The sequence below is a fragment of the Saccopteryx leptura genome, chromosome 2, assembly GCF_036850995.1.
Source record: "Saccopteryx leptura isolate mSacLep1 chromosome 2, mSacLep1_pri_phased_curated, whole genome shotgun sequence".
NCBI lineage: Eukaryota > Metazoa > Chordata > Mammalia > Chiroptera > Emballonuridae > Saccopteryx > Saccopteryx leptura.
Genome location: NC_089504.1, coordinates 306,727,573 through 306,739,709, shown reverse-complemented (window position 1 = coordinate 306,739,709; position 12,137 = coordinate 306,727,573).

The window sequence follows — 12,137 nt, the reverse complement described above, 5'->3', positions numbered from 1 at the left end:
TGACTGGGGGGCTACAGCGGAGCGAGTGACCCCTTGCCCCAGCCAGCAACCTTGGGCTCAAACCAGCAACCATGGGGTCATGTCTATGATTCTGTGCTCAAGCCAGCGACCCCTTGGAAGACCGAAGCCCAGCAGTGGGCATGTGCTGATGCAGGGCCTGGGGGGTGGGGAGGGCGGTGCATTGAGCAGTGATTTGGGTCCCTTGGGCATGTGTGATGATGGCAGGGTGGACGAGGGCTTGGCTGAGATGATGGAGACAGCAAGGCTCCTGGTAGCCCTAAGGTCATGGGGAGAAACATCACCAAAGGGTTTTTGTAGTTTGGGCCAGGGAACCCTGACCCTTCCAGAGTACTTTTTTTAGCCACCCTGCCCCCTGGGTGCCAGGCTGGCCTGGAGTAGGCTGAAACGTTTCTCCAGAGTCCCCAGCTCTCCTTCCCTGGACTCCAGCTCCCCTGAGACCGAACCTGTCTCCCTCCCACTCTCTTGTCCTCCCTCCTTCCCCAGGGCGCTGGGCACCAGAGGCAGGGGATGCCACTCTAGCAACCACTGATGCAACCTTCCCTGGCCCCTCCCTGTCTCCCAGCCTCCACTTTCCCCTGCAGTCCCCGCAGAGCAGCCAGAAGCCGCTCCCCTGACTGGAGGTTCGCTGTGCCTCTGCTGCCTTCTTGGCCATGGGACTTCCTGCCCACCTGCCATCCTGTCCTGGCCTCAGGCCAGCAGCAGAGATGCCCAGCCTGGGCAGGTCATGGTCTGGTCTGGTTTGGGGTGGGAGTCCAGGAAACAGCAATTTGGTTTGTCCCTGGGGGCTCTGTTTCTGCCACAGGGCTGGCTGGGGGATGGAGAATGGTGGAGACCTAGGCATCTTGGAACAGGACTGCCGGTATCTGCTCAGAGGCCTGGAGAGGCTCCCTGGATGTACCACTGATCACTGCCCCTTTGGGGCCCGGCACAATGCAGAGAGAGGAGAGTCTGGCCAGCTGCTTGCTGCTCTAAGTGGGATTTACTCCCTCCCCATCCTGAGCAAGGGTGGGCTGGGTGAGGGTGGAGGGACGGTGGGCGGGCCTTGAGGTTGAGATCAGAAATGCCTTGCTTTGGACATCTCCCCCCATCCTCTCCAGTCAGGAGTTCAGCCCTTCTCTTGCAACTGTCACTGTCTCCTCGAAGGTTATCTTGGGCTGAGACAGGCCTGTCAAGCTTGAGAAGGGGTGGCGTGGGGGGGGGGGGGGTGCTGGCCAGGTGGGCGGGGGTCTCTCTGCAGGGTCTGCAGGCCGGAGAATGCGACTCCTGTTCTGTGTATGGCACTGGTAGAATTCACTGTGAACAGTCTCGGTCAGTGAATTACCGAAGGGCCATAAACAGAGCAGAGACAGATCCGCGAGTGTCTCGGGAGCACCTTGCCCCCTCTGGCCCCGCAGTGGGCCTGAACGTCGGAACTGGGCGCTTCCAGGGTGTGGGGGTGCTGAGAGCCCCTCCAGCGTGTCCCAGAGGGCCTGCACCACGACCGTCTGCTTGGCCGATTTTGGCACTAGCACATTTTTGCTTGTGTCTCTCCGCTCTGAGCAATCATGTGCAGTGCCAATATGGGAAAAGCGGGCACTGCAGCCACGTGTGCCTCCCCTGCATCTTGTGTTCGGGCCCCACTGACTCTTTGCTGGCTCCCTGGCCCATCTGGCTCAGCTGCTTTGAGGGCCGCAGCCCCGTGGGCAGCCAGATCGACTTACAATGCCTGGGGCCACAGCAGAGCTGGAAGCCCGGCAATCTGAGCTGGGCCAGCAGATGGGGCCGCCTGCGGCAGGGGAGGGGGGGGTCACCATCTGTAGGACCAGCCTGGGTGGTGCCATGGGTCAGAAAGGCCCAGCAGCAGCTCCCAACACACCCTTGGGGTGAGGCCTTGGCTGGCAGCTCGGGGCCTGGCCTTCTGCTGCGGGAACCAAGGGAGGCAGCTCCTGGCATTGGCAGTGTCCTTGGGGTCAGGCTGGGTGATCCTGGGGCTGCTATCCTGTGGGCGGAGCCTGACAGCATTGAGAGCAGGTCCTCGGTGGCCTTGGAGTTGGAGTGTGTGGTTCCAGCCCAGCCTCTGGAAGGTCCTGGGGCAGGAACCGGTGGTCCCCTTCACACACCACACCCTGGAGTCTGGATTTCTAGGTTCCTGAATTTGTGCTATGATTATCGAACCTTTGCCGTCCACTGGTGTATCGGGTGACATTACACATGTCACCTCATTGATGCCCACTACAGCCCTGTGGGGTGTGGAATATTTTTTATCATCTTATAATTGGGAAACAGGCTCAGAGGGAGAGCTTGACTGAACAGGTCAGTGAGTGGTAGAACTGGGCCGCTATGGTTCTTCAGTCCCCAGCCACAACTTGTGTGGGGTCACCAGTGGGTTTCGTGCTATGATGTGCTCCCCACCTGTCCCACCCCTCAGGGCTTGGAGGCCTCTCGGCCCTGAACCTAAGTAGGGCTTGGGCTCCCACGGAATTCTGTCAGGAGAAACTGAGGCACAGGGGCCTCGACCCAGCCAGGGAGAGCCTGACAAGTGTGAAGCCCTGGTGGCCAGTGGTCAGCACAGGACCAGCTGACTGATGTGGGATACTGACCAGCCAGGAGCTGGCAGCCCTGAGGTCCCTGGTGGAGCCGCTGCTCTGTGTATGGCTGAGGCTGTCAGTGGGAGGGTGGCGGAATCCAATCAGCTGCGAAGCTGGGCTGCCACCCCTCCTGCCCGGGGCCCCGGGGACTGCCTTGGATGGATCAGGCCGCTTCTCTCTGCCAGCTCCCTGTGTGCCAGACAGGGAGGAGCCTCCTCATCGTTCTTCCTGGGTGTGGTGATGGTGTCCCTGTGCAGAAACTCAGCTGAGCCCTGCAGAAAAGGAACTGTCTGCTTATTTCAGGATGGGAACAGAAGGGAACGTCTGTCCTGGTTAGCTGCCCCTGCAGAGGGTCTGTGTCACCTCTGACGACCCAGTCCCTCTGCAGGACCTGGTACTCACCCTGTCTGTCTGGCCCTCTTCAGGGTGGCAGTGGCTGAGCCCCCTGAGAGCTTCCCTCCAGGGTCCATGGGGCAGGGAAGAAGGGAGTCCTTGTTCTGGATTGGAGTGACCCCTGGGGGCGGGCTTGGGCACAGAGACTCAGCACGGGGTGGGGAGTGGGGGGGGGGGGGTTAGAAGGCCCCTGGGCCTGACAGTTTTTAGTGTCCCTGGAACTTCTGGAATGTTTGGCCACATTTCTGCACCTTCCTACTTCACAGGGAAGGGGGCCCTTCCGGCCCCAGGATCAAGCAGCTGTCCTTCAGACCCTGGGAGGTCTGCAGCTGGGCTCCACTTCTTCCTGGGGCTTTGCTTCCACTGCGCACACCTGCCCAGGTGGGCGCCTTTGCTGAGCCCCGAGGAAGAGGTTCTAGTTGGGGGCACAGAGGAGCTGATTCTGCGCTGCCAGTCTCCATGCCCAGCCGCCCCTGTGGGCCCCACTCCGCTCCGCGGAAGACCTAGGCCCCAGCTCCGGGCCTAGGCAGGAGTTCACCCACAATAGTGACACCTGCAGCTGGGTGGGGGCATTCTCACACCTCCCGCCCACCCCAGCCTGTGCCTCCCATCTCGTCCAATGGCCTGGCGCCCAGGTGAAGTGGACAAAAGGTTTACCCACTCCTTCGCCACCTCTCTGGTCTCCGAGATTTTTTTTTTCCCACACAATGGCCTATGCCCCACAGGAATTCCTACAGTCTGACTTAAGGTCCCTCCCGCTGCAGCTAAAAGCACTTTTCTTCAGAGTTGGGAAGGTCTCTAAGAAGTGCTTGGCTCTAATTCTCGGTGTTTTTCAAGAGCAACCACTCCGGGTCCCGCATCCCCTGTGCAGAGCCCCTGGCTTGACGGGTGCTTGGAGCTTCTGGGGGTGGCAGCTCCTGGAAGGGCTGATCGAGGTGGATTTGCCAGACCGCCGCCCCTCCCCCACCACCCCATTTGCTTGTTCAATCCCGGCCATTATCCCGCCCGGGCCCTGGCTCTGCGAAATGCGATCCGGCTCCATTGATCGCAGGCGGGGGCTGCGCGATGCTGCCAACGAAGCCAGGCTGGTGCGCCCGAGACGGCTCCCTTCTCAATGCGCCCACCCTGCCTGACACACACACCCCCCCCCCCCCCCAGGCTGCCCTGTGGGTGAGAGACGGGGTCGGACCCTTCCCACGTGCACACATCCCACCGGGAGTGGGAGGAGCTTCCTAGACATGTCGCTGCGCCCCCTCCCAATACCCTGTGAGGGTCCATTTCTGCTGTGCCCCACACTGACGCCCCCCAGCCCACGGGCACACTTTTGCTCAGTTCTGTGACCTTGGCCACCAAGCAGATTTCTCTGGGCAGAGGAGTCGCTCCCAAGACCCAGGCCTACAGCTGCCCCACCTTAGAGCAGGACCCCACGGAGGGCCTGGTCTGTCTGCACCTTCCCACAGCCTTGCTCCACCCCAAAGGGCAGGAAGGGGAGGTGGCTGCTGTCTCCGCCTGCCGAGGGCCTGGCCTGTGGGATGAAGTCAGCCTCCTAGGCAGCTTCCTCTCCAGCTGGGGGGGTGGGGCACTTGTGATTGGTCTTACTGCTTTAGGGCAAAGAGATCCTTCTGGGGTTTGGAGGGCTGAGCCTGTATGCCCACTGAAGACTTAAGGTGACTTTAGGGGACTTCACCGCTCCTTAGGACAGGACCTGACCGCATTTGGAGGATATGGACACAGAGGGTGCTGTCCTGGGGTTACCTAGAGGCCTAGGAAGTGCCACTTTGAGGATCTGGTTGTATCCAGCCCCCCGCGGTGTGCGGACAGGTGGGGTCCGTGGGTTCTGGGGTCAGGAGAATGTTGTGTGGACAGTATGTGCTGCCGCCTGGCCGAGATGGGTGATGTCAGGGGGCCCAGAGGCACCCTGCCCTGGTCCTGGGTGGAAGGCCCCAGCCTGGTGTTTGCCCACCGTCCTCAGAGAGCAGACCACAGTGAGTGGAGCGCTAGCCTCTTTGGGGCCTGATGGGGAAGAGCATTAGGTTCAGAAATTCATTTCCTCTCCTCTCCTCATTTCATCACCATAGGCTGGGGGACGTCGGGGTGGGGCAGCTGGTGAGCTCCAGGCCCTAGGGAATGACATGGGTGAGGTCTCCCTGGATCAAGGGGACTGACATGGAGTGCAGGGTGACTAGCAGAGCACAGCCTACCTTGAGCTGTCTCTCCCCTAGAGCCCAGGCAGGGCTCTGTGGTTTAGAGGTGGGCCTCAAACCCAGAACCCTGCTGGTGGTCCGGAGCGGAGAGGCCCTCTAGGGTTCTCTGAGTGTGGGTGGGTTTAGCCCCCTGGGCCTGGGCTGCCCCCGGGGTGTCCCTCCATCTTTGCACAGTGGGACTGTGCAGGGACTGAGGACAGCAAGGAGCTGGGCACCCTTACCATGGCAGCTGATAGGAAGGATGCTATGGTGACCTTGTCCTGGCTGCAAAGAGGATGCCTCCTGCCTGGACCCCCAGGACTGTGCTAACTATCCCCGTTTCCTTCTCAGCACTGGCCACGACCTCCCCGGGTTCCAGGTCATCATGCCACTTGCCTCCCACCGTTTTTGGCAATGGTAGAACTCACACTGGTGAGGTAATGGGATCCGGTGGTTCTAGACTTGCCAACTATGGTGCGAGGCCTCAGCAGACAGCCGCCAATGGAGGGGCCATGCCATGCGGGCCTGATATCCCCTGGGAAGTAGGGATGAGCTTTTGTCCACAAGCCACTGGGCAGTGGCAGAGGGTGGGTGCAGCTGGAAGTGACTCTCAGTTTCCCTGCATCCCCCTGAGGTCACAGGTCTCCGAGTCAGCTGAGATGCCATCCTCCAGCCCTTAGGGGTGCTACCCAACGGGTTTGAAGTCCAGTGAGGTGAGGCGGGTGGGGGGGGCTGGAGCAGGAGTGAACATTTGGAGTTCAGGCGCCTTCACCCAGCTCTTCCCCTGGGTGATGATCTCCCCTGGAAGGCCTTGTGCAGGGTGGGCTTTGTGGCTTGGAGGGAGGCTCTCCTTCCCTTCCACACATCACAGAGCAGGTCTCCTGTTTGGGCTGTTGGAGGGAGGATAAGGACAGGGAGGGCTGACCGTGCATCCCCAGACATCTGTCCAGTAATCTTGCGGAGGCAGTGGGGGGAGGCATGTTTAAGCCACTTATGTAGCTGCAGGACTGGCCCCCTGGGGAGTTTGTGGCCCCTGGGCAGGACCTCTGCCTCCTGCTACAGCTCTCTGCTGGCTGTGTGGGTGGCCCTGTGAGGCTCTAGGGCCTGGCGACAAAGCCTGCTCCCACTTCCCAGAGCCCAGGGGTGCAGTGGGAGCTTCTGGAGATGGCTCAGGGGCCCGGGGCTAGGGGGGAATGCGGGAGCATGTGGGCAGACCTATTAGGGAATTGCTTGAGGCAGCTGGACTGCAGTGGCAGGCGCGGGCAGGGGTGTGTTCAGTATCAGGGCCTCTCCCCTGCTCCCCAGCCTCCACGTGGGAGACCCCATCCCCTGCAGCTCCAGCTCTGCCCCCACCAACTTCTTCCCCCTCAACTGCCTCAGAGGGTCATTAGTGGTTTCAGCCCCTGGGGCTGATGCTGGGGGTGGGGGGGCATGGTCTGCAGACCTCCCTGCACCCATGCTTGGAAGTGGGGTGGGGGGTGACTGTGGGGGATGTGTGGGAGGATGAGAAAGGGGGAAAGGGGCCTGTCGGAGAAAGCTCGGATTTCCTTGGGGACCACGCCAGGCTGGAAGGCAGGCCATTGTTGAGGGCCTGGCAGGCCATATTTGTTCTCAGACCTGAGGGCAGTGGGAACCATAGCAGCGGAGGGGATAAGATCAGGTGAACACGGGGAATGAATGGAGGAATGAGGCCAAGGGCATAGGGCTCTTGTTGCGGGCGCAAGTGTTAATCCAAGGGGAAGATGATGGGCCTGACGGAGGCTGTGGGACTGGACTGGAGAGCACTTACCCAGAAACAGACTCTGGAAGGTGAGTGGGGGGCCGGGGAGGCCAGTTTACCGTAAAAGGCTCTGTTCAGCTTCTGGGCTCCCTGCGCAGCCAGGTGAGGAGGCTGCACTGTAATACAGCAGCAGTGTGATCGAGGGGCAGTGACTGGTCCGCAGTCACACACCTGTGTGCCTGCTAATGGTAAACACTCAGTAAATGTTATTAAAGGGAATTTACAGTCAGAGCTCCTGCAGGTGAGCAGAGCAGGAGGCCAGAGTGGTACTCTGTCCCCCGTGCTCACCTCGTGCCCTCTCTGGGCTGGCCAGTCTGGGGCTGGGAGGAGCCAACAGGAATGAGATTATTCTGGGCCTTGGCAGGGAGTTCAAGAAGAAATCAAGGGCCTTTGGACAGATTTAGTCATGGTAAAAGCTACCAATCTTTTAGCACTTGTGTGTGCTGTAATTTCATGGTTTCAATCCGTCCTCACAACCGCGGGCTGGCCCAGATCAGGACGTGAAGCGGTGAGGAGCAGGGAGGCCATGCCCTGGCCCTCTGCCCAGGGGAACAGTGACCTCTGCTCTGTCCACCCGGGGAGCTGCGGGGCTGTGGCCAGCCTTCTCCATGGCGGCCTTTCCACCACTCACAACGGGGGCCCTTGCCCTCCCCAGGTCACTGGGGGTGTTGGAACCAGAACCAGGACTGGTGGCGATGGCCCAGGCACTATCGCCACTCTTGCGTCCCAGCCCAACTCCCTGTCCTTGCTCCACTGACCGTCCTCTGTGCTAATCTGACCATGACACCCCATTCCGCCCCCCTCCCCAAGGATAAACCCAAGTGCTTATCTGGTTTGCAAGGCCCCACGTGCCCTGACCTGCCAAGCAGTCCACCCCCTCTGCTGGCTTCCCTCCATGCTCTGCTACGAGACTTCACAGGTTGTGTGCCCTCACCTTGGCCCGAGCTCTCCTGCTAGCCTTTGAATCTGCGGTTCATGGCATTACAGATGCCCAGGGCACGTGTCTCCTGGGTCCTGGCAACCTCACTGACAGCACCTGCTAGTGGGTCTGCTTCTCCACCAGCTGAAAGTTGTGTGGGGCCAGGCTGTGTCTCCTTCGCACTTGCATGCCCAGTACCTGGCACATGACAGGGAGGCCCTGGAATCTGAAAGGGTGTTGAGTTCCAGCTTGCCAGACTCTGTGTGACCTTTGGCACCTTCAGGATCCTGGTCACCCCAGAGCCCATTAGGAAGGGAAGGGACCTTCACGGTACAGATAGCACATGGGCTTCCCTTGAGGTCAGAGAGGTGCTCCCTAGGGGGTCAGGGTCCAGCAGACGGCTCTAGCCTGAGGGCCATGGTGGCAGGGGACCCATCTCTTCCAAATCAAGCAGCACAGTCCTCAGATAAACTGCCATCGAAATTCCCTGTGACAGCCTCCTTGCAAAAACCAACATTTTTTTTTAATTGATTTTATAGAGAGGGAGAGAAACATCGATTTGTTGTTCTATTCAATCATGCATTCATTGGTTGATTCTCATATGTGCCCTGACCAGGGATCAAACCTCAACCTTGATGTATTGGGATGACACTCTAACCAACTGAGTTACCTGGCCAGGGCTGCAAAGACCAACCTTAATACCAAAAGAAGTCAGCTGCAATGAATGGACTGAAGTTCCTTTTGGGCGCTAATGGCAAAGGGCTGGGCTTGCTGCTGGAGCACACCAGTCAGTATAGACAGGGCCTGTCCAAGCACATAGAGCTAAGAGGGGAGGCGGGGTGAGCGTAGTGACAACCCTTCCAGGCAGAGTGGACAGAGAGCAGCTTCCTATGGTTCAGATGGTAGGAGGTGCCGAGCCACCTGCTAGAATACCTTCAAAATCGAGGTGCTTTAAAGTAATGCTCAAGGCTTTAAAAGCCTAAAGAAGTAATCAGTCATTACTTTGGATATAAACATGTGGGTGATGCTGAATATAAAATAATTTGGGAGATCCCTCAAACTTAGGGGGAAAAAGTACCGAGTGCTGTGTTTCTTTTGAGTAACTGATGGCTTGCTTGCTTGTTCCTTTCTTCTCCTAACAGGAACTTCTTGACCAAGAGCTGAGCTAAATGGAACCCTCATCACATCACATGTTGACTCCACCACTGTCCTTTTCTTTAGTCTTGATTTCTCATTCCTAGTTTCTTATTTCATTGTGTATATCTTTCTTGTAATGTGCTTCAAATTATTTGTGGGGGTGGGGGGGAGAAGTTTTTAAACAGTTTTCTTTTGGGGATGAGGAAGATGTTCTAAAATTAGATCATGGTAATGATTGCACAACTTTGTAAACACTCAAGACCCCTGAGCTGCGGGTAGACTTCCTAGTATGTAAATTATCTCAATAAAGCTGTTTATAAAAATCCGGAGGCTACTGGGAGATGGGCGGAGTGGACAGACGGGCACTTATTCCCCTCCGATCCCCTATTTACTAACTAGACATCAGCAGACCCAGAAAGGATCTTCGGTGGAGAAAACCGAAGCTGTTAGGATCCCAGCTGCTTTGTTCCCTCCCTGGTTGCCACAGCTGCGGTGGGGACGAGGGCCACCACCATCTGGGGAACCCATGCCCGAATCCCAAGTTCCTTCTCTACTCTGTGGTATCCACTCGGAGGTACTCTGGGTGTGGCAAGTCCCAGGCAAGGGCTGTGGATGGCACAACACTTACCAGTGGGGTGGGCTACATGTGGGCCAAGCTTCACACTCACCTGGATGTCATTTTATAAATTTATTTATTTATTTATTTATTCATTCATTCATTCATTTTAGAGAGGAGAGGGAGAGACAGAGAGAGAGAAGGGGGGGGGGGAGAGCTGGAAGCATCAACTCCCATATGTGCCTTGACCAGGCAAGCCCAGGGTTTCGAACCGGCGACCTCAGCATTTCCAGGTCGACGCTTTATCCACTGCGCCACCACAGGTCAGGCCTGGATGTCATTTTAAAGACGAGAGTCTAGACACGCAGCTTGTCTTCTGTGCTTGCCCCTTGAGTGGCTAACCCCGAGTAGCACTTCTAGACACAGACATAGCAGAGTTTGACCACAGGCCTCCTTTTATGAGTTCTGCACTTACCTTAGGAAGCTGTGAGTGCCCACACCTATAAAATGGAATCTAACTGCCGCTGTGGAGAGGACTAGAAATCAATCTGTCCAAAGCATTTTGCAGGGTCCTGGGCTGAGCAGACATTCAGTAATCGGTAGTTATAACTATTAGTTTCTTAAAGGCTAGATAAATGCAGAAGTAATTTGAGTTGATACCCAGTTAATTTAGGGTGCACCAACAATTTTATTTATAAGTGCATTATATTTGGGGAAAGTTTCTAGCTTTTTCTCCCAAATATTAAATAAGCTTGTAAGATAGGGCTGGGGGTGCAGGCATGCTCTGGGTAAGCCCCGGGTTCTCAGGGGACCCTAGTTTGCCCCCTGCTGATGCATACTGTCCCTGCCCCTCCCACAGCTCCCCTCAACTCTGCAGACATACACTCCAAGGTAGCTCAGCAGTTTTTGGGAGGGAGAAACTCCAACACAGAGTGGGCTGGGGACTCATTCAAGGGCCCGGCAGCACCAGGAGTGGGAAGGCAGGTGGAAAAAGCCTTTGTCCAGCTGTTTCAGAGTCCCATCCTTAAGCCCTGCCTCCCCATCTGTGCTGCCTCCACCATGCGGAGTGGATCTTCTCTAGGAGCGGGGCTGGGCCAGGCGGGAGGGCACCGATGGGAGCTCCAACTCTGGCATCGGAGCATCAACCGGGCTGAGGCCACAGCGGGCTTGAGCTTGACCTGGGTGGCCCATGGAGGCGAGAAAAGTGCGGGCTCTTCCTCCTTGCCCCATGTGGCCTCTGCTCCAGATAATGAAGCTTCAGTGTCCTCCCTGATGGGTTGATGGTGCTGACACCAAAGGGACCCACCGCAGACCTGGTATAGCTCCACCACACACACAGCTGAGGCCTCAGGGGCACTACAGAGGGAAGGGGGATGGCTGCAGACAGGGAGGCGATGTTAGAGATGGCTGGAAATGAGCCTTGCTGGGATCTGAGCGAGGCCCAGGGCACACTGGCAGCCTGAGCTTTTCCGGGGGAAAAGCTCCCCCTCTTCCCTGCCCTCTGGCTGTCCTCAGTCATTCACTGCATCCGGTAACCCCAGTGCTCACCAGCATCGCCAGTAGGTCTTCTCCGATGTAGGACTTCGAGCCCCAAATTCCTAGCCCCGTCTCTTGGTTTCTGTGGACACCAGATCCTTGTCCGCAGCCTGGAGGTTACACTACTTACCACAGAAGACCCTTAGGAGGTAAAATGAGATCGTGCAGCCCGTTCTGCTGCGGGACTTGGCTCAGGTGGCACCACACCGGGCTGCAGATCTGTTCACAGGAACGTCTCCTGCTCCCCTAGTTTCTCAAGGGCAACTGCCGTGCTTCATTCACCCAGCACGTGGCCGGCATTCCCGAAGTTACAGTTGACCCACGGCCCAACTTGGTCTATACAGGTGGGTTTTATTTTGCTTGCAGAATAGGTAAACGATTTTATTTGCTGTTGAAATCAGGAGATTCATTCATAAATGTGGACCATGCATAAATGTGGACTCCTCAGCTTCTCCGGAGAGTTCTGAAGATGAGGCTCCCAGGCCCATACTCCCCCCACTCAGTGAGAACGTGCTAGCACTCAGGAGAGGCTGTGTTATCACTCCCCACTCTGCCCGTCTCCATCTCCCTTTCCTCTCACACCTGAATCACCTCTACTTCACTCACGGACTTCACCTACCTGGTCCCGTGGGCAGCCGAGCGAGCAGCTCCTGTTGGTGACGTGAGCAGTCACGGAAACAAAGGTCTCCATTGGGCCCACCAAAGAGTTGTTGTTTTTTTTCAGGATAAATGAAAATATGACCTCATTTTAATTTTTATTGAGGCTAACAAATCATCTTTTCAGTAATAAGAACTAAGTGGGGTTCTAGAAAGGCCCAAAGAAATTCAGATTTTAAGTCTCTCTCTTAAGAGAAACTACAGATGCGAAATATTAGCATGAACACTCCAAACTGGCCCTCTATGCTCCCATAATGCCCTTACTCTACACCAGGCATCTTGTGCTATTAAACGAAAGGATAACCACCACCCCGTCACAACAGACTAGTTACACTCCCAATAAACTTCAAATATATTTCATACAACAAGTAGACACAGAAAAGTTCTC